Source organism: Pleurodeles waltl, chromosome 3_1 (assembly GCF_031143425.1).
Source record: "Pleurodeles waltl isolate 20211129_DDA chromosome 3_1, aPleWal1.hap1.20221129, whole genome shotgun sequence".
Taxonomy (NCBI): Eukaryota; Metazoa; Chordata; class Amphibia; order Caudata; family Salamandridae; genus Pleurodeles; species Pleurodeles waltl.
Window position 1 is genome coordinate 1,787,735,365 of NC_090440.1, and position 21,928 is coordinate 1,787,757,292.

At 42.3% G+C, this 21,928-nt stretch overlaps 1 protein-coding gene across 3 annotated transcripts in view; it reads left to right on the forward strand.

Moving 5' to 3' along the window:
• Positions 1-21,928, forward strand: part of HECW2 (HECT, C2 and WW domain containing E3 ubiquitin protein ligase 2) — a 1,462,881-nt gene that overhangs the window by 201,557 nt on the left and 1,239,396 nt on the right. For all 3 annotated transcript variants that reach the window (XM_069225854.1, XM_069225856.1, XM_069225859.1), the window contains exon 2: positions 820-872. The gene's annotated coding sequence lies outside the window, so the exon portion shown is untranslated. The remainder of the gene's footprint in view (positions 1-819; positions 873-21,928) is intronic.

Genomic DNA, 21,928 nt, shown 5'->3' on the forward strand with positions numbered 1-21,928 from the left:
AGGGTCAGTGACTTGGCTTAATATTGCACTGTCAAACCGAGTGTACCAGAAATAACTACATCGCCTAAAACCCTCATCAGTAGCAAACAAAGCTGTTTTAAGCCATGGGCAAAGTGGGAGTTGCCCATGGCCCCCTAATTTCAGCCTCCCCCGTAATATAATCTTTCTCTCACTCTAATTTACCTTTGTCGATTTTTTCTCAGAACCTTTCTACCGCTACCTCTGACTGTGTGACAGATGCGGGCTTGTTTTAGCATTAAATGGGAAATACAATTCACAGTTGTTCCGAACAGAGGCACCTAAATCTGTCTGGCCCGGGGCCCCAATAATATAGACCGCTCTTCTTGTAAAGCATCTATGATCCTTTTGACTGTTGCACGTTACCCACCTAAAAAGCAGCACTGGACCACTCCAGCCTAATTTGTTTACCACTACTCTTGTATTTCTACGATACGTGGCCATGTAAGGAATCATCCTCCTAGTCTCAGCACGAATATTCCAGCATACAAACTGCTATGGACAGGATGGGGGCCATGAACTGAAACGTCACAGGTTAGTTAAGGGCTCAAGTGCAGTTCTTCCACACTGGCAGCAAAGAAAGTGTTCTGGAATGCGTACTCCCCGATCTATAGGTGTAACAACCGGTTTGTTTTTGTTATAATTGTACAAACTCTCTTAGCTCCACCGTATGCAAATAACAACTAGCCTGAGAGTGCATTGAAAACCTATGCACAGTATTGCCAGTTTCATATTTGTCAAAGATCTACTTTTAGATTTACAGAAAAATATATCAAACTTTTTTGTTCTTTGTTTTTCTAGGTGGGATAACGCGGATTTGTAAATGAATCTCATGAACCAAACGCTCCTTGAGGGTGAGTACACATGTTTTCCAGTTATGATGTGAACAATCGAACAATATAGGTTATATTTAGAAGTGTTTATTTTAAAGCACTAGCAAATCTATTGTTCTGTGCAGGTGTGTGACCATTGTGAAATATGTTTTTTTTGCAAATGGAGGAGGCGGACTGGAGATACGACCGCATCAGGGCAACCATCATTCTTCGATGCACAGTTACCCCTGTGCAAGCCACACTGCTTTATAAGCCACACTCGGTTAATTTGTTATTGATTAATTACTTCCAGATATGAACTACTGTATTCCGTAGGATACTCGAGTACACCTATGCTAACTAGGGTAACTCTGCCATTTTGCATAGTGGAATGAACATATCAGCACTTGCGTAATCATTCTTTTGCTTTTCTGCACAGCTGTGATTATAACCCAGTTATACATTGACTGGATAATTACTTGCTGAGTCAATCTAGTAGCAAGGTCTCTCTTGGACTACCTTTAATTCGACCCCTTTCCCTTTTGTCTTAGTCAGTTTTTAGTTAGAGAGACACTGAAGGCACCAAGGCAAATGCCCTTTATGCCCATATGTTTCAGTGTCCATTAATTTATTAATGCAATGTATCTTGCCAGTGACACAATTAGCAGAAACTAAGGGCCTGATTTAGATCTTGGCAGAGTTGTCACAAACCTGATGGATATACCGCCCGTTGTATTGTAATCCCATTATATCTCATAGAGATCGAATAGATATAAATCAGGCCCTAAATCACTTTTTTAGGTATATGAGCTGCGTGTATATACGGCAATCCGATATCTCTCATATTTTGCTAAACAAACTTTTACTTGAGTCAGAGCCAATTAATTTCACGTCAATCACATTTTCTTATTTTCTTGGTAACCGTTAACAAACACCTTATCCTAGTTATTTTTCATTTCATGTTGGTGACTGTTGCATACTCTAAAACATGTTTCTCTTTTTTCCTTAGCTTGATATGATACGCACTGATTGTTTCTCTTCAAATGAATATGTGACCGCGAGTCTGGTATTGTGTGTGCCTTTCTGTGTGCTACCGTATACGTGTGTGTGTGTGTACGTGTGTGCACCTTTTGGTTTTAATGCAAAATGTGAAATACTATTTTGAAGAGGGACAAGAATCCTGTGTTAGTAGGTTTGAGTAACATTTTACGAAGCACCAAGTTGCATAGTTGCTATGTGCCTTTTATAAAAGAAATTACTGGATGTGTGCTTACTTGTTATTTTTTGCATTATGCTAGATCCTTTGGAATCATGATTTTATTTGATTATATGTTCTCATGGGTATTCTAATTTCCTCTCTTCTATTATGTTGATTATATATATCCGCTAAGAGAGCACATTAGTCCACAGCTAATTCAATTACTGTTGTCTCTATTGCATTTCAATTTACTTCTATTCCTAGTTAATAAATGTGTACACAGGACAAACCTGCGGCGGCCTAGCAAGTGCCCCTTTCCATCCATTTGTTCAGACTCTGTTTAGGTTCTTTCTGTGTTCATACTGATGGGTGCTTTGTAGTTTTTAAGCGTAGTTCTCCCAGGTCCCCTATATGCCTATCCTTCGTCTCGTTCACCATCTTCACATTTTCTTCTGCACATAGTCTGGTTCTTGGGCCCACCAGGGATTACCTTCTTACAGCCGGCATCTTTGTATGTCTTTCTTTTCCCTTCTGTGGTCTTACTCATTCTAGATCCTGCAATTCAGGAGCTTTAAAGCTTCTGTTTTTTGTCTTGATTTTATTACTAAACTGCTCTACAACCTCTTCAAGAATACCACAAGATTATAATACTTCCTTATTGGTGCTGTGTGAACAAGGTTTCTTTTAGAAATCATTCTGGGTGATCAATCATGTAACTGACCAGTGGTCATTTAAACTTAGGCATTGCTTCTTTGGTAAAAATATAAGTGATTGGGCCGTTGTCAAGAGGCCATTGAAGCTTGCATCATCCATTGCCCCTACCAGCACCGCCAAAGACAACACCAATAACCAATACAACTACAAAACACCACAACTCTCCAGGCAGCCAAAGCTATGAATGGCTTGGGTGGAAGGTATAAGTCATTATTAATACATATTGAATTATTAAATAACTGTTATTGTGCTAATCTCCAAATCAGATAAATAGCGCCACCATGTGGCAGACTGTCATTGGTGCCGGTTCTGAGCACCAGAAACCACCAGCTCAAATTGAGCACTGGGCAAGTCTCTGATTTAGTAGTACAACTGCAGGTTGCTTTTGGATATCAAAGACACAATATGGCTTACAGAGAACAAGAAAACATAATGCATAGAATACTCAGTGATGTCAACCACAATTACTCTGGGCTACAAATGGATTCTTGTATGACACCCACAACTACCACAATCCTGCAGTTTACAATGCTATTAAACCAAGAATTTTCAGCACCCTGTCTGTCTTACAAAAGTGTCTTTTAGTGCATCTGGAAGATTCATTCTTTAATACTGACCATAGCATGTCGTGGGGCTACACAGGCAACTATCTTGGCTACACCAAGTGGATTAGGCTTATGTGTGCTATGAAGGAAGTGTTGTTGGCCATGACATATTTCTGTCCAGTTTTTGTTCTTCTTATTGTTTTTTTGTTTTGTTTTTTACAAAAACAACGTTAATAATACTGATACTTTTTTTGTGATTTCTCAGAATCTGTGAGATGCACCTAATTACCATCGAAAATATCCATTGTTACGTCAATAAAATATGTTGGCATGATAGTGAGGACTTGTCAGATGCTAAAAAGGAGATGTTTTGCAGAATAGTAGACACTGTTCTGATACCTGTCAGACCTATTTTGCCCGATATGACGAACAATTTTCATTACAGAGTATTCTCTGTAGCTGCAAGGGAGAGAAAGGTTCTCATAAACTTTTTTTTATTGGAACATGGGATGTGGTGCCATATAGATGTCTATTGGTTGATTAGCTGTTGAGAGCCATCATTTGTGTCACATTTTTGCTGAGGGCCTATATACTCTGGAAAAAGTGAGAGCATAAGGAGTTATAATTAAAAACTGATTTAGATCTTGGCAGAGGGGAGTACTCCGTCACAAACATGACGGATATCCCATCCGCTGTATTACGATCCCCATAGGATATAATGGGATCATAATACGGCGGATGGATATCCGTCATGTCGGTGACAGAGTATTCCCCTCCGCCAAGATCTAAATCAGGCCCTGAATTGTTTGATTTACATTAAAAATGGCGCATTTGGTGTGATAAATTAGTTGAGGCGAGTGATATCCTGATCTACAGATATGTTTTATAAACTCTCCGTGCCATAAATAGGAAAACAAGGTATCCATGCACTGGGCCTTGATCTATATGTGTAAAGCATTGTTTTATCCTGATAATGCAAATGCAAACCGAGGATAATGAAACAGAGTAGAACGTCAGAAGATGAGCCTATGAAGTTAATGCAGTCACTATTTCAGTGCAGCACATTTTGCAGTAAATCAGCGCATATTTCTAAAAGTAAGTGTGACTGCTGGGCTATCCTGACTGTCGGGGAAACAGAAGGCGGAGGCGAGAGCCTCACCGAGGCTTACTGGAAAGGGCTGTTCAGTAATGTGAAGTTTTGATTGGCTTGAGAATGGTCAAGGCGGGGCTTGATTGATGCTATTCCTGTCATATTCCAGGGTAAAGCTACGAATTTTAATTTAAACTCATGCCTTTAGGGAAATGAGATATTCAGAAGGTTGTCATAAAATCAAAGAAGACCTCATCATCAGGGGCGTTGTGGACAAGTAAATGAAAGGAAAGAGAAAGGAGAATAAGTGAACAATGAAAAAGGAAGTTTGGGAGATAAGTGAAAAGAGACAAAGCAGGTTCGAGACAGAAGCATAATTCCTTGATATAATCCAACAAAGGCCTCTTCCTGGGGTAGACTCTCTAATTATACCTCGCCCGTAATTTTGCAGACTGGAGGTGATCTGCCTGGATCGTATTAACCACTTACATGTTCTTGACAGTGTCTAGTCTATTATTCTTTCTGATGCAAGATCAGGAAACAATATCCTCAGAATCTTCCGCTATAGACCTCTCTTCTTTTAAAACATCTATAGTCCCTTTGCTTGTTGCAGGTCAGCCACACAAAAAAGCAACACTGGACCACTCCTGCTTATTTTGTGTACTTCTATCTTTTATTTCTACGATATCTGCCGATAAAGGGGATCCTCTTCCTAGTCTCAGGACAAATGTTCCATTATCCAAGTTGTTATGAACAGAATTGGGGTCATGAACTGAAACATCACAAGTTGGTTGAGTGCTCAAGTGCAGTTCTTCCACACTTTGGGGCATATTTACAAGCCCCTAGCGCCTCCTTTTGCTGTCCCTGTTTCATGTTTTTATGATAAGGCGGCGTCAAGGAGTCCTTTTCCCTGCGCCCACGCATTGCTGGACTAGCACCATAATTTTTTGTGCTAGTTGACCAATGCGCCACAATAGCGTCAACAATTTTAACACTATTGTGCACCATAGTAGCGCCGTATTGTAAAGACCGAAGACCTGCTGACTTTCAGGAAGTGGCTCAAAACCTGGCTATTTCAACAGTTGCAGCACCCCCCCCCGCTCAGCACCTTGAGACCCTCACGGGGGTAGTGCGCTCTACAAATACACTGATTGATTGATTGATGATGATGTAAGAGGGCGCAGGAGGGGCGCAAGAAATGTGGTGCATCATAGCTGATGCACCGTTTCCTTGTAAATATGCTTCTTTGTTCTCTATTTCTTTGGTCCTGAGGACCAGGGCCAGGGCTCTGTTGTCCTTCATACATTAATTAAATACCAAGGTGTGGATTTATTTAATATTTAATATTCAGGTGTCTTATTGGTGTGACCTTCAACCTCCTTTAGTAACCCAAAATGGCCAGTGGATTTCCTTCAAGCTAGCTTACACTGACACATTCCCCGTTCTACTAAGCCCAGCCAGCACTGGTTCATTTGAGGTAGCACAGGTGCCAGAAGAGTCTTTGTTTAGGTTTGCTGCTTTTACAAGTTAAGAACTCAGGCTTCAGCTCCTTGACTCTACTTTTTCCTTTAACAACTCCGTTTCTGCTCACAAACATTGCCTCCTTTCTACATTGGAAATGCATTCGATGTTAACACACTTCAAAAATATCATCACAAAGATTCAAGTACTTGACCCAATATAATTCCATACATATGGCTTTCTCACCAGTAAAACTACCAGTCTTACCTACCTCTATTCATAGTTTATCCTATCCAGCTCCACAAACTCTAACACACCCTGTCCCGTACTATTGCACTGTAACCCCGCCTCCAAGGTTGTTAATTTTCTCCAGTGTCTTCACTAGCGTCTCCAGTGGGCCTAGTTTGGGATTGTGCATCAGTGCTATTTTCCCTGGCCTCCTTTGTGCCCCACCACCACAGCTGCTGAACGTACCAGAGCATGACATAGAAAAAGCAAACACTGCACCTTTCCACACTCATTAATCTATCTATCTATCTATCTATCTATCTATCTATCTATCTATCTATCTATCTATCTATCTATCTATCTATCTATCTATCTATCTATCTGTTTGTCGATATCATGAGATATCTATCTGTCATTTAGGTGGCCCCACCAGATTATATGTGACCTAACATGGGCCACCCTAAAGTTTTCTTCTAATAATGCCACTGATAGTCTGGCTAGTGATATTTTAAATGTTGCATATAAACAAAGTGCATAGAGCAAATAATGCAGATGTATGTGATGGCCTACACAGACATGGGTAATTGCTTTTTTGGTTAATACATTAAAAATTATTGGTGAGAGGGTCCCAATCAGTGTAAGAGATCATGTTTCCTTTTTCAGTGCATCTGCCTGGATTAAATTAAATTACAAGTCCCTACACAACACCTCCACACCTTCCTTTGGTTTATTCCATATGCAGAGGACATCAAGCCTCTATGTCACTATGTTGAAAATGCTATCCCTCTTCCCTTCCAGTGTATCTTTAACAAAACAAGATACCTTTGCAAAGCGCAACAGTGCTAGTCATTGAAAAAAAAGCTGGTGTTTGAGAAGAAGCTTTTGTGGGAGAAGGTACACTTCCTTACCATTCACCCACCGCATTCACCCATGTTCTATTACCCCTGCATATCTTTACACTCATTCAACTTCTAGATGTATTTTGTACCCTCTGTGCAGGTCCAAGCCAGATTGCCAGTATCAGGAGTCAGAGCACTAGGAACAAAGAGACATACACACACTACTGGGGTAATGGGAGTGGTCTCACGTGGTCCACATCCCATTTATTATATCCCCTTGGCCAAGACTGCCCCCCGGGTGATGTGTCATGTCCTAACGCAGAGCCTGAGCGGCTCTCTGCGCCCTCCGCTGCCTCCGGGCAGAGTGCTGGTCCTGTTGCTGGAGCTGCACACGTAGTCTGCCAAGGACTGCCACCTGGCCGATTTTATACTAGCATGATCGGTGTTTCAATGACCTCGCCAGTACAACATTTAGAACGATAACCTACAGCCAGTGTTTTTCCCCTTATCTGTACATACTTTAAACAGCTAAGATAAAAAGAAAACATTCTAACTGTGTTTTACAGCAGCCCTAATGACCCGTAACTGATTCTTTTGGTAAACAAAGACAGAAAGGCCATGTGCATACATGCCAGTAGATCTGATTCAGGCAGGAGACTCCCGATTTTGAAGCCAAAATGGATTTATTTTGTCTGTCTCCATCCTGTAATTGACTCTCTTGTCAGTAGAAGTTAATGGCGGAAATACATTCTCCTGATTATTATTTGTTTAAATCTCCCCCTTTGCGCCTCTAAAATGTTGGCATGTATGCATGTTAAAATGAAAACAAACACAAATGATGGACGGAATGCGGAACCCATCAAACATTCACCCCCAGTCACAGATCTGGTGCTCAACATGGCACCCCAGTTTGGACCCAGCCATATGCAAATCAGTCTTGACCCTGTTCCCCATGGGAACAGTCCAGCCCGAACTGCCAGGTCAGGTCCTCCCTGGAAGGGAAACAAGCATTCTGGGACTGGTTTCAGGGTATGACCCTTCATCAGCCAGGTTAGCTTGAATCCAGTGGCACAGTGAGCCCGGAACCCACGTCTGGGCATACCCAGCGCACTTATGGCGACAAAAGCAAACAAACACAAATGATGGACGGAAAGCGGAACCAATCAAACTTTCACCCCCAGTCACAGATCTGGTTTTAATCCATCAATTCTTTTGCTCACCATGCCGCCCCAGTTTGGACCCAGCCATATGCAAATCAGTCTTGACCCTGTTCCCCTTCGCAGTTCAGGCTGGACTGTTCCCCTGGGGAACAGGGTCAAGACTGATTTGCATATGGCTGGGTCCAAACTGGAATGGCAAAAAAACGATGGATTTAGGCCCAGATCTCTGTACTGGGGTGAATGTTTGACATTGTTCAACATTCCGTCCATCAATTGTTCTTTTTGTATTTGCTGCCCCAAGTTGGAAGGATATGCCCAGACGTGGGTCCCTTGCTCCCCCATGCCACTGGAGTCAAGCTAGCCTGGCTGATGAAGAGTGATACCCGGAAACCGGGCCTAGGATGCTTGTTTCCAGTCCAGAGAGGACTTGGCTTGGCAGTTTGGGCTGGACTGTTTCCCTGGGGAACAGGGTCAAGTCTGATTTGCATATGGCTGGGTCCAAACTGAAATGGCATGGGTGGCAAAAAAAACAATGGATTTAGGCCCAGATCTCTGTACTGGGGGTGAATGTTTGACTTTGTTCAGCATTCCATCCATCACTTGTTCTTTTTGCATTTGCTGCCCCAAGTGGGAAGGGTATGCCCAGGTGTGGGTCCCTTGCTTCCCATGCCACTGGAGTGAAGCTAGCCTGGTTGATGAAGGGTGATACCCTGAAACTGGTCCTAGGATGATTGTTTCCAGTCCAGGGAGGATCTGGCTTGGCAGTTCGGGCTGGACTGTTCCCCTGGGGAACAGGGTCAAGACTGATTTGCATATGGCTGGGTCCAAACTTGAATGGCATGGGTGGCAAAGAAACAATGGATTTAGGCCCAGATCTCTGTACTGGGGGTGAATGTTTGACATTGTTTAGCATTCCGTCCATCAGTTGTTGTTTTTGCATTTGCATGTTAAAATGAATACAGATGATTTCAAATAAAGCTGTCCTTAAGAATAAGGTCCTGGCCTTTGCAAAACATTAAAACGTGAACAGAGTGCCTTTATTGTTCTCTGGGAAAGGTGACAACGTACCTTGACTAAGAAAGTTCTGTGCTGCCCCTTCCCCTCTCAGACAAGCAGTGCTTTGTGAAGGGAACTGCCTTTAAAGGGGGCCCCACCCACTTGTGCAAGGTGCCTGGCAGGCCCTGCCTAAAAGAGAAATAAATCACTTATTTCGCTTTTCCTCACTTCTGGGTCAGTGCCCTTTCAGCTCACGGCATGCTGCACACAGGGGTGGCACCTCCATTAGGGTGAGGGAGTGTCTCCCCTTGCCAGCAGAGGCGGCTGCAAACCTTTTACTAAAAAACGATAATAAACTATGTTTATTATCGTTTTTTAGTAAAAGCGGCGGGCCATGGGGGGTGAAGAGCAGTGAGGGGGAGTGCACAGAGTATGTGTGTTTGGCCGGCCATCTTGGGCGGGCCAAACACACATTCGCACAAGGCTATTGTAAGGAAATGCCTCCTTGGCATGGTTACCCCCTGACTTTTTGCCTTTGCTGATGCTATGTTTTGAATTGAAAGTGTACTGAGGCCTGCTAACCAGGCCCCAGCACCAGTGTTCTTTCCCTAACCTGTACTTTTGATTCCACAATTGGCACACCCTGGCATCCAGATAAGTCCCTTGTAACTGGTACCTCTGGTACCAAGGGCCCTGATGCCAGGGAAGGTCTCTAAGGGCTGCAGCATGTATTATGCCACCCTAGAGACCCCTCACTCAGCACAGACACCCTGCTTACCAGCTTGTGTGTGCTAGTGAGAACAAAATGAGTAAGTCGACATGGCACTCCCCTCAGGGTGCCATGCCAGCCTCTCACTGCCTATGCAGTATAGGTAAGACACCCCTCTAGCAGGCCTTACAGCCCTAAGGCAGGGTGCACTATACCATAGGTGAGGGTACCAGTGCATGATCACTGTGCCCCTACAGTGTCTAAGCAAAACCTTAGACATTGTAAGTGCAGGGTAGCCATAAGAGTATATGGTCTGGGAGTCTGTTTTACACGAACTCCACAGCACCATAATGGCTACACTGAAAACTGGGAAGTTTGGTATCAAGCTTCTCAGCACAATAAATGCACACTGATGCCAGTGTACATTTTATTGTAAAATACACCACAGAGGGCACCTTAGAGGTGCCCCCTGAAACCTAACCAACTATCAGTGTAGGCTGACTGGTTCCAGCAGCCTGCCACACTAGAGACATGTTGCTGGCCCCATGGGGAGAGTGCCTTTGTCACTCTGAGGCCAGTAACAAAGCCTGCACTGGGTGGAGATGCTAACACCTCCCCCAGGCAGGAGCTGTAACACCTGGCGGTGAGCCTCAAAGGCTCACCCCTTTGTCACAGCACCACAGGACACTCCAGCTAGTGGAGTTGCCCGCCCCCTCCGGCCCCCACTTTTGGCGGCAAGGCCGGAGAAAATAATGAGAATAACAAGGAGGAGTCACTGGCCAGTCAGGACAGCCCCTAAGGTGTCCTGAGCTGAGGTGACTCTAACTTTTAGAAATCCTCCATCTTACAGATGGAGGATTCCCCCAATAGGATTAGGGATGTGACCCCCTCCCCTTGGGAGGAGGCACAAAGAGGGTGTACCCACCCTCAGGGCTAGTAGCCATTGGCTACTAACCCCCCAGACCTAAACACGCCCTTAAATTTAGTATTTAAGGGCTCCCCTGAACCTAAGAATTTAGATTCCTGCAACTACAAGAAGAAGGACTGCTGAGCTGACAAACCCCTGCAGAGGAAGAACAGAAGACACCAACTGCCTTGGCCCCAGACTTACCGGCCTGACTCCTGCCTTCCAAAGAAACCTGCTCCAGCGACGCTTTCCAAGGGACCAGCGACCTCTGAATCCTCTGAGGACTGCCCTGCTTCGAAAAAGACAAGAAACTCCAGAGGACAGCGGCACTGCTCCAAAAGAACTGCAACTTTGTTACAAGGAGCAGATTTAAAGACCCCGGCAACTCCCCGGAAGAGGCGTGAGACTTGCAACACTGCACCCGGCGACCCCGACTCGACTGGTGGAGAACAACCAACTCAGGGAGGACCCTCCGGCGACTCTACGACTGTGAGTAACCAAAGTTGTCCCCCCTGAGCCCCCACAGCGACGCCTGCAGAGGGAATCCCCAGGCTCCCCCTGACCGCGACTGTCTGAACTCCATTTCCCGACGGCTGGAAAAGACCCTGCACCCGCAGCCCCCAGCCCCTAAAGAAACGGAACTTCTGTGCAGGAGTGACCCCCAGGAGGCCCTCTCCCTTGCCCAGGTGGTGGCTACCCCGAGGAGCCCCCCCCTTGCCTGCCTGCATCGCTGAAGAGACCCCTTGGTCTCCCATTGAAAACTGAAGGAAACCCGACGCGTGTTTGCACACTGCACCCGGCCGCCCCGCGCTGCTGAGGGTGTACTTTCTGTGCTACTTTGTGTCCCCCCCGGTGCCCTACAAAACCCCCCTGGTCTGCCCTCCAAAGACGCGGGTACTTACCTGCTAGCAGACTGGAACCGGGGCACCCCCCTCTCTCCATTATAGCCTATGTGTTTTGGGCACCTCTTTGACCTTTGCACCTGACCGGCCCTGAGCTGCTGGTGTGATAACTTTGGGGTTGCTCTGAACCCCCAACGGTGGGCTACCTTGGACCAAGAACTAAAACCTGTAAGTGACTTACTTACCTGTTGAAACTAACAATAACTTACCTCCCCCAGGAACTGTGAAAATTGCACTGTGTCCACTTTTAAAACAGCTTATTGTGTTTCATGTAAAAAGTATACATGCTAAAGTAATGATTCAAAGTTCCTAGAGTACTTACCTGCAATACCTTTCAAATGAGCTATTACATGTAAAATTTGAACCTGTGGTTCTTAAAATAAACTAAGAAAAGATATTTTTTCTATAACAAAACCTATTGGCTGGATTTGTCTCTGAGTGTGTGTACCTCATTTATTGTCTATGTGTATGTACAACAAATGCTTAACATTACTCCTTTGATAAGCCTACTGCTCGACCACACTACCACAAAATAGAGCATTAGTATTATCTCTTTTTGCCACTATCTTACCTCTAAGGGGAACCCTTGGACTCTGTGCATGCTATTCCTTACTTTGAAATAGCACATACAGAGCCAACTTCCTACAGCTATCAAGGAGAGAGCCTGCACAGGCTACCAGTCAGCATCAGGATTGGCCCCAGGGCAGGCTGGGAGCCTGTGCTTGCCTGCAGCCACCAGAGGAGAGGAACGGGGTGCAGCGGCAAGAAGGTAAGTGCTTGTTGTTATTTTTTTTAAAATTAAATTAATTTCTATTTCCATATCCCCCGTGCGGTTCCTCACCCCTTCTGCGCATCTCGAGCCGCCACTGCACACTTCAGCTTCTTAAGAGAGAGACACACAGTAAGAGAGACACACACACAGCACCAACAAGCTAACCATCTGACGGTGCACCACTCATGTACAGGAGATTGCCCCACCCCCAGCACCATGGGATCTGCAAGGGTGTTCATTACACCCTTATCATGGGCTGGAAGGTGATGAAGCGGAAAAAGAAAGACTAACAAATTTATATATCATGCAACAAAACCGTATATGCAATGTGTTTTAGCAAAGAAAAATAAAATGTGTAGAAAAATGTGCCCACGAAGTAGGTCACCATTAGTTTAAACAAGCTTAATTAATCATGAAAATCGACAAAAATTTACTAATATATCATATTTGAAGTTATACTTTATGATTTTCTCATTGAAACTGTTACATGCTTAGCTTAAATTTAGCAGAGGCTTTGGCCTAGTTGCCTGCTCTCAATTTTAACTGCGTAGTTTTCACTTGTATTAACAAAGACGTGTTTGAATCTTTAAAAGCTGTATTTTTCCAGTAGAATGAATAATACACTTATCTCAAAGTTGCGTGCTAGGCAACTTTCATCCCCTTTGAAGCTCAAGGTCAGTTTCTGCGGGTGCAGACAATGAAGACACTGATGCAGAATTAATTGGCAACATTGTTGCTAGTTATGTTACAAAACTCCAAGGACACCTTACACGTAGATGAGTATTAAGAGAAAAGACACTATTCATTGGTCAAAGAGAAATCACCCCATGGACCCTCCAATGGAAGAACCTGAAGAATTTGGAACTTTTCTTACTTAATCCCACCGGACAAAGAGAAGACACGCCATTTTGAAACCATTTTGAAGACACACCATTTTGACGCCATTTTATGCCATTGCCACTTTTACTTTGATGACACTCTGATGCTTTTTCTCTATCCCAGAGAGAGCGACTTTAAAGAATTCTCACCCTAGAGACTTTAACTTTAACTTTACCCTTTCTTGCCCATAAGATAACTTTTGCCCCCCCCTTTTCCTTGCTGCTGCAAGGAAAACTTGACTTTAACTTTGCTCCTCCTTTGGAGAAGCCCCATGCTGATCGAACTGGTACCTGAAGGACGAAGACTTACCTTGAATGCTGATTGTATTTGGTAATTATAAAAGAATAAATGTACTTTTCATTGTATTTTCCTTCTTAGGTACCAACTGCTTATTTTGACAGAACCCAAGCTAGAAGTTTTCTAAATTTATGTTGCATAAATTCATTTTGCATAAAGCCCCACATGCCAATGTTAATCAGAGGTTAGTTGAGGTATTCATTTAATGCACCGTGCTGAATTGAAATCTTGTTATGCTGATCAATGTATGCCATTAGTCAATCTCAGTTGCTTTTATTAGTGATTTGCACTGCTATATCTGAGTGTATTATAATCCAAGTTTTACATAGATTGCGTTTCTTCCGCCGTTATGGACAGCCAGTAATATTCGTATATGTGTATCATTTGATTTTGAGACTTACTTACATCGTATTAGCTTTGTTAATATAGGGAAATAAACTCATTAACTTTTAATAAACAGGTTTGGTTATTCATGACTGAAAGGTCATGGTGTGTCAAATTACTGTTTTCTATTGATCTAATTTGTTGTCTGATTACTAATTGAATTTGGGTTATTGGTTTTTAAATGATTATTGATTACTGATTTGAGGGATCTGATGATTTATTCGGATGAGGAGAACTCAACCCGGTCAAAAGGTTCACCAACCTCCGGCGTGTCCAAGTATAAGTAATCTACAAGGACTGGACATCAGTAGATGGTAGCAGAGGATGGTTTGGCCCTTTGGGACCCCATCCGAAATATAGACGGATCCAAGTTAGAATTTTTTTAATAAAACAAGTTGGAGAAATGATGATGCCCTAAATCCCCAATGACTTTCCTGGAATCTCGGAGCTTGCGAATGGAGGAAATGGAGGTGTGAGGATGTTCTCGACGTTTCTAGTGACAGTATGAATGAGGTTAGGGTTTTGCGCTTGCAAATCTTATGCCGCAGACAAATGTGAAATTTTAGAGGAGTGGTACTCCAAAGTGTGAAAGTAGGGAAGTCGTCGAACTTCATAGGTGTGTAGCGCTGTGTGCAGAAAAATTGTCCACGTGGTTGTTGATGTTGAAACGGGCCCTGCAAGGTCAAGAGACTCCGGAGTATGTTGAAAAGCGTATGAGACACTTGATTGATGTTGTAATTTGTTCGGTTTAATAGGTTAATCGGGCGTGGTCAACGAGTCAGTACGAATTGAGGAATAAAAGAAAATTTTCGACTTTGAGATTTGACGAATTCTAAGGTGCACTAGAATAGTTCATTGATCAGTTGAGAGTAAAATTTGCAGGTCAAATTTTGCTTGCGAAAGTGGGAAACCAAGAAAGATGGAATAACTGCTGAGGCTAGTGAAAAATCCCTAAGGTTTCTGAAGCGATTGTAATACCTTTTTCCTGTAGTAAACCAACAGATTTGTTTTCTTCTTTTAATTAGTGCTCGCGATATATTGCAGAAAATAGTTTTGAGTGAAGCTGAATGAAGGAGGACAAGCCACAAGACTTTGTCAGCCGCAGTGTGTGAGTGTGACGTCACTGAAGCCGCGCTGAGATAGGTTGGTTGGTGAGAAGGCTCGCGCACGGATTGGACGCAGTCTGTGAAGCGCAATTGGTGGGGAAAGGCAAGCGAAGAGTATTCTGGGAATTAAAGTCACTTATTGATTACATTTTTGAGAAAATAAAAGACGGAAAGATGAAATTTTTCAAAGCATTTAAGAGTGCTTTGAGGGGAGATGTATATATTAAAGCAAATGTAGGAGAAGAAACACCGCCCGAGGGTACATCAGCTTACATCGTAATTGAAGAAAAAGGTGTTGCACCATGTCTTTGGTTAAAACAATGGTGTAAATTAACACAGAAGCATGGAAGTGTAGCGTTTCCTATCCATGGGACGTTTAATCTGAGAGTTTTGGAGAATGTAAGATTTGCGCTATATAACATGAAAATACCTCCAAGACCAGCACAGTTTGAAGCATTAGCAATTTGGGAACAAATAGCTAGAAAGCAACTACAAAAGAAATTTGAGACAAGAGTGAGAAGAGTAGAAAAGACACTAGCGGATGCTAGATGGGATAGTGCTCAAAAGGTTTGGAGATCAGATATATTGCAGGGAATTAAATTGTTTCCAGCAATTACTGAAGAAGTAGAGACGGAGGGAAAGAAAGCTACCCATAAAACAAACAGGGGTCAGTTCAAAGATAGAGAAGACAAGAGAACCTCAAAAAGGTCAGACGAATCAGATGATGAGGAATTCATTATGCAATTGCTAAATGACCGTCCACCACCATACGTGGAAAACGAAAATGGCCCAAGCACTAGCACTGCCCCTCCAGAACCAATACAGGGTATTGTAACACCGAAAGTGAGAAAATTACAGGTGCAGAGTAGTCCTAATATGCCTTTTACACAGGAAATACCACAAGTTCAGAGAATATATCCTGACGTAACTAAACTGGAACCTGTTAATAATTATCAGCCACAGGTCCAAAGACGCTATTGTGATGAGCATAATTTGGAAATAAATTCTAATTTAGTGATGCCTCAAAGGCAGACACAAAAAATGCCAAGGTACATTCAAACAGCAGAAACACAGTTAGACATGTCAGCAATGATGAACCATAATATGGGAATTAACATGCCACAGAATTTGGGCAACAGACAAAATCCGGATGCAATATCTTTGCCTATCACTGTAGGTCCGCCAGGACCATTATATGCACAAGCAAAGCCAAGTGTATGCGATCAAGGTGTAATGACACAGAATGAGATAGGAAGAGGATATGTAGAAAATACCCAAGAAATGACTCCCGTGGGAACACTCTCAAACAGATCTGAGTCTTTGTTGGAATTTAGTCCGATTCCAATTTGTGTTCCGTCAACTGTGGTAAGGTCAAATCCACCACTGATAATACCGCAAATTTCAAAAACAGAAACATTACAGAAACCATCAGTAGCAGTGGATGTAGATGCTACATTAATGGGACTAAATGCACAACAGTTAACACAATGGTTGAACAGTCTGAATACCCCACAGAGTACACCCAAGGGAAAAGGAGAAGAATATTTGAACCAAATAACATTGGGCATGGAAGCAGGTGAACTCGTAGATGGAACAATGGGTCTGAACAGGTTAGAATCATACACAGAAGAAGAGCTGAGATACATTTGCCCTAGAATTACAAGAGAAGTAAGCAGCGTACATAAGAGGTTACAAGAAATTGCAGATAGACATAAAATAGACATAAATAAAACCAAGCACTTGAGCTGAAGTTACAGGCTAGACTTTGAGACAAAAGATTTTGAACATATGAGATTTGCAGGAATGAAAACGCACCTTAAAGAAATACTGCAAAACGCGCAGGTTTGGAGATGCCTAGACAAGTGGGAAAGCAGATGGGTTAAAAAGGATAAGAAGAAAGAAAGTACCCCAGATCAAAATGTTAGAACACAACATAATGATGATCTTATAACCATGTTACCAATGAGAGAAACAGCAGGAGGAAAATGTATTCACGTACCATGGCACAGGTGTGATATTCAATCTTTTACGGATGATTACCCCAGGTTAAGAGAGAAACCAATTGAATGGTATCAACAAACAGATAGATTTGTGAAACTCGCAAAGTGTCTTTGGGAAGACTTGAATACTTTATTTGACATTGTAGTTCCAGCAGATTTGTGGGAAGAATGTAAAAGAGCTATAGAGAACCGGAAAGAGATAAGGATACAGGTGCACCATCGCCTGAGGTAATGAAAATATACCATAAGGTGATTGAGTATTTGAAAGCAAAAGTTCAGTCGAAAAATGTAGATTGGCAGAAAATTGACAGAACAGCACAGGAAGTTAAAGAGTCGATACATTCATACTATGAGAGATTGTTGAAAGCATTTAAAAATTATAGTGGCACGGAAACGATTGAAGTGAAAGACATGCTCCATTTTGTATTCAGATTTGTGGAAGGATTGAGACCCGAAATTAGCCAGATGATTAAAATGCATTTGATTTGTTGGAGTCAAAGTCAATTGATGAAGTGTTGAACTATGCAAAATACTGCAGTGATGAGATTGAAACAAAGCAGAAAAAGTTGAAGGAAAAAGTGATGGTGATGCAGATTAGAGCAGCTCAGACAGGTTTGTAAGGTTTTTAACAACAATTGCCACAGCAGCAACAGCAGGGAAATGCTATATTTCAGCCACAGATGAGAGGCAGAGGCCGAGGAGGTTTTGTAAATAATGGTCCTGATTTAAATACTGTCATAATTCCAAATGGTATACAGGCAATGAAGAAAGTGATGCCATGTCACACGTGCGGAATCGTCGGACATTAGAAACAGGAGTGCCCAATGTTCGTGCAGACAGGTGTAGGTCAGCAAAACAATGATGTCAATACATTTCAAAATATGAGAGGACCAAAATTGAGAGGTCCAAACCCAAATTTCCAAAATAATGTAAATCAGATGCAGGGTCTACAACCCATGCAACAACAGCAGGTGCAAATGCCCTGTGTACAAATGGTACAATCACAGCCAATACAACAGCAGTTTCCTATGGTACCTAATCAGCAAATGCAAGTACCCTTAGCACCAATGAATCAGCAACAAGTAATGCTTCCTCAACAGGTCACAGGTCAAGGAATGAATCAAAGTAACACAGTACGCCAATTCCCGTTACACAGTGTGAATGGAATAAACAATGAATGGGAGAGTGAAAGTTCCGATGAGGAGGGAAATTGTATGCTTGCAGCATCTTTGGAAGTTGATCAAAAGGGACCCTATGTGGAAGGAAGAGTTATGGGTCACAGAGTTTCATTTTTGGTTGACACAGGAGCTACACTCTCGACAGTTAGAAGTATCGAAGTACCAAATTTGCCACTTTCAGGGAGAACAGTTCAAGTAGTGGGAGTAGCAAATCAGTATCTGACAAACCCAATTACAGATCCGGTACAAGTCGAAATTGGTAACTTTCAAGGGTTACATAAATTTGTGGTGTGTGACTCAAGTCCAATATCCTTATTAGGAAGAGATCTATTATGCAAACTAGGATGCTCGATTATGTGCTCACATAATGGAATTAAAATTCAGACAAACAGTAATGAGGAAGAAGAGGACAGTACAGAAGAAGAAGAAATGGACACTGTTGATGAAGAGTATCCCCTGATTACTCTTTATCCTATGCTCACTGAAGCAGATATTCCAGCTGATTTACAAGAAACTGTTGGAAAAGAAGTGTGGGATATGACAGGTAAAGAAGTAGGATTGATAAAAGGAGCAGAAGCAGTGAAAGTGACTATAAAACCTAATGTAAACTTTCCTCAGACTCCACAATACCATATGCCACAAGATACCCTTATGAAAGTCACCCAACTCATTGACGAATTTGTGAAACAGGGAGTACTGAAAGAAGTACTGAGTAGTCCATGTAATTCACCAATCATGGGACTGATAAAGCCAAGTGGAAAAGTCCGAATTGTTCAAGATTTGAGAAAAATAAATGACATAATAGTCAAATGTTGTCCCGTAGTACCAAATCCAGCTGTAATAATGTTTCAAATCCCATGTGATGCAGAGTGGTTCACAGTCATTGATTTGTCACAAGCATTCTTTTCTGGGCCTCTTCATGAGGACAGCCAATTTCTCTTTTGTTTCAAATTTTTAGACAGAGTCTACTGTTGGTGTCGAATTCCTCAAGGGTTTTCGGAGTCACCATCTATTTTCAATCAGATTCTGAAGAAAAATTTGGAATCATTGGAATTACCTTTTGAATCAACCTTAGTACAATATATTGACGATTTACTGTTTGCATCCAAAACAGAAAATGACTGTACAGTTGACACTATTGCCCTACTGAATCATTTGGGAAGGAATGGACACAAAGGGCCTGATTACAACTTTGGAGGAGGTGTTAATCCGTCCCAAAAGTGACGGATATACCACCAGCCATATTACGAGTCCATTATATCCTATGGAACTCGTAATACAGCTGGTGGTATATCCCTCACTTTTGGGATGGATTAACACCTCCTCCAAAGTTGTAATCAGGCCCAAAGTGTCTCCTTCGAAATTGCAATACTGCCAAAAGAAAGTGAAATATTTGGGTCACCAAATAGAAAAAAGGTTGAGAAGAATAATGAAAGAAAGAATAACAACTGTACTTCAAATGAGTCCACCCAAAACAAGAAAAGAGGTGGGAAAATTTTGGGGAATAGTGAGCTACTGTTGCCAATGGATTCCCAATTTCTCAACTCTAGCCAAACCTTTATTGAAACTGACCAAGAAAGATGTGCAAGATGAAATAATGTTGAAAAGAGATTAAATGGATGCCTTTATTGAATTAAAGGAATGCACGTGCAGAGCTCCAGCTTTAGGTATGCCTGATTACACAAAGCCTTTTACATTGTTTTGTCATGAACGTGATGCATGTTCCTTGTCTGTCTTGACTCAAGCCCATGGTGGCATAAACAGACCAGTAGCAGTTTTTTACAGCTACTTTGGATCCAGTCGCAGCAGCCTTACCAGGATGCTTGCGTGCTGTAGCAGCAGTTGGTATAAGCCTTAATCAAAGTGAAGGAATAGTGATGGGACATCCTGTAACAGTCATGGTCCCTCATTCAGTTGAAATCCTTTTGACACGTTCCAGAACACAGCACATGACTGGTGCTAGGCTTACGAGATATGAGACAGTAATTTTGGGATCGCCTAACGTGCAATTAAAAAGATGCACTACATTAAATCCGGCAACTTTGTTTCCCAGTGAAAATGTTGAAATTGAAAATGTAGAAGACATCGAACATGACTGTCTTCAGGTGACTGAATTTTGTACTAAACGAAGACCTGATCTCAAAGATACTCGATTGGAAGAAAATGATCAGATTATCTTTGTTGATGGTTCATGTTTAAGAGATGCAGCAGGAATATTGAAATCAGGATATGCTGTATGTACAATAACTGGTGTTCTAGAAGCATCTTGGCTTCAAGGAATTTATTCTGCACAGGTAGCGGAACTAGTAGCCCTTACTAGAGCTTGCCAACTTTCCGCATTAATGAAAGTCACCATTTACACTGACAGTCAGTACGGATTCGGAATAGTGCATGACTTTGGACAATTTTGGTCACAAAGAGGCTTTATGACCTCTTCTGGATCACCAGTGAAAAAAGGTGAAAGAATCAAAGATTTGTTACATGCTATCCAGTTACCAGGAGAAGTAGCAGTGGTAAAATGCAGTGCACATTTGAAATCACAAGACTTTGTTTCTTTGGGAAATGGATATGCAGATCAAGTCGCAAGGTTTTGCGCATTGAACTGTATATTGCTCAGAGACTAATGGAATTTGATAAATGAGCCAGAACTTGAACCAAATGAAGCCTTTGCTCTAAAAGTTGTAGACACACTAGAAGAATTGAAATTTCTACAAAATAATGTTAGTAGAGATGAAAAACTCTCATGAAATAAATTACAATGCGTACAAAAATCAGATGATTTGTGGGTTTCAAATGAAGGGATATTAGTTTTGACGCAAATAGCTAGGCTATATCACGGACAAGCACACATTGGAAGAGATGCCATGATTAGATTATTCAAAATTGACTGGTTTAATCCTAAATTTCGCCAAGTTGCTGAAGCAGTTTGCCATCGTTGAGTCATTTGCCAACAAATGAACGCAGGGAAGGGAACCATGGTAAATTTGAGCCACATTGGAAGAGCAGGTGGTCGGTTCAGCAGAATGCAACTGGATTTCATTGAGATGCCTATGCATGCAGGCTTGAAATATGTGTTGGTGATTGTGTGTATATTTAACCACTGGATTGAAGCTTACCCTACACGTAGAAATGACAGTCTCACAGTTGCAAAACTACTGTTGAGAGAACTAATTCCACGTTTCGGATTCCCGATCTCTTTAGAATCAGATAGGGGAAGTCACTTCAATAACGAAGTAATCAAATTATTATGTGCAGCATTGAACATTGAACAGAAATTGCATTGTAGCTACCGCCCTGAAGCATCAGGACTAGTAAATGAATGGCACACTGAAATCAAGAATGGCGAAAATATGCGCATCCACAAACTTGAAATGGCCTGACGCGTTGCCTTTGGTGTTAATGTCAATGAGAAACACACCTGATAGAAAGACAGGACTATCACCACATGAAATTCTCATGGGCAGAGCCATGAGACTTCCAGCAGTTCCTGTTAATGCCCTTGTAAATATTACAGATTATATGGTATTGGACTACTGCAAAGGTCTGGCTGATGTAGTCCGCTCTTTTTCTCACCTGGTGGAGGCAACCACCTTGCCACAGATCCAAGGTCCAGGACACGCCCTGAAAGCAGGTGACTGGGTTGTGGTAAAGAAGCATGTGAGGAAGTCGTGCTTGGAACCCCGTTGGAAAGGAACTTTTCAAGTGATTCTGACGACTACCACCGCTGTGAAGT